The sequence below is a fragment of the Chinchilla lanigera genome, unplaced genomic scaffold, assembly GCF_000276665.1.
Source record: "Chinchilla lanigera isolate Chin_1 unplaced genomic scaffold, ChiLan1.0 scaffold00004, whole genome shotgun sequence".
Lineage (NCBI taxonomy): Eukaryota > Metazoa > Chordata > Mammalia > Rodentia > Chinchillidae > Chinchilla > Chinchilla lanigera.
Window position 1 is genome coordinate 39,594,318 of NW_004955405.1, and position 1,444 is coordinate 39,595,761.

Sequence of the window (1,444 nt, forward strand, 5' to 3'; positions counted from 1 at the left end):
GAGGTACCCGGTCCTGGTCCCCGCCGGCTTCCTCCTGTCCGGCTGGGGACCCTCCTGGCCCCTCACCCGGGGCTGCGCGGAAGTGGCGCCGAGCGGTCCGCACTGCCGGGCTGCGGTGCGGGGAGCGCCCGGGATGCGCCCAAGGTGCACCCGGCCTCCGGGGCCGAGACGCCGGGCTGCGCTGCGGAGCCCCCGGGGAGCCGGCGTGGACGCGCAGACACGCGTGGCGGGCTTCGTTATCGGCAGCGCCGCTGGCCCCTGTGTCGTTTAAACACGATTGGAACTTGGTCTTCGCCGCTCCATTGTGTTGAGCGGGAGGCAAGTCCAGGTCCCCGGGCCAGGCAGGCGTGTGTCAGGGACGTACTACCTGAGACCCGGACCTTGCCTGCGGCCCAGCCCGCGGGGCCCGATGGAAGATCTTCCCGTCCGTTTCGGGGTGTCCCTGCCGACCTGTGACCGAGTCCTTTCGGATAAGCGCTCCAGTTGAAAGCAGTCCAGTGCACATCCCACCCCAGCCGGCGAAGCCAGCCGCTCCTGACACTGCTGTGTCCCAGGACGGCGCGCACGCCCTGTCCGTGGCTTGGCGACCTTGGACCTGTCACTTCTCTGAACTCAGGCCGAACCTGGCTTAGTTTAGCTGATTTGGATGCGCACACCCATGGGAGTGGTGTGGAAATCTGTTCCATTCACCGGCCAAGTTTGCTTTTCCCTTCTGGCTGTCCTCCCTGCGGGCTGTTCACTTTGGAGACAAGAGCCTGACATAGGCGGGATTCGAGTCCCAGAGGTGTGAGTGGGCCCGGGTAGCGGTTCGCTCCAAAGTTTATATGTTACAGGTGACCTCGTTCTGGATTGAAATCTGCTCCTGTGACAGGTGGGGAGGCGCTGAGGAACTGGTCACTTAGATTCCCCTCACAGCCAGGGGTTGTCCGTGAGTGCCTGTGCTGATGAGGACAGGGACAGGAAGCGGATTTGAGAGTGGCCAGCAAGCTGTACACGGAGACCTGGGCCCGGGTCAAGGGCACGCGGGGTGGAGAATTGTGTCTTTCAACGTTCCAGGTGGTGTGGCCCCGTGAAGCCAGTGCTGCGAAGCCTGCTATTAAAAAAAAAAAAAAAAAAGCTAAGAACAGCTACCCGCATTTAAAAAGATTGTAGGGAAGATTCATGACAGGTTTCTTTAAAAGTGGAGCTACCGAAGTGCATTTACATTTTTGTTAATGAACTGCTGTCGAGATTGGGGGTGTGGAGACGTTTCATTACTCCATGAAAATCAAGAAGATATCATAAGCTACCTCTGAAACGTTAGCGTAAGAGTCATATTTATTGGGAAAATGATTCTCTTTACGAGTATTTGGTTTTTTTTTTAGGAACACGTGTTATTCCATAAAAGGAGGTATAGTTACATTGAAAAGTACTCGAAGTTCTTGTCCATATGCAGCGCGTGGCT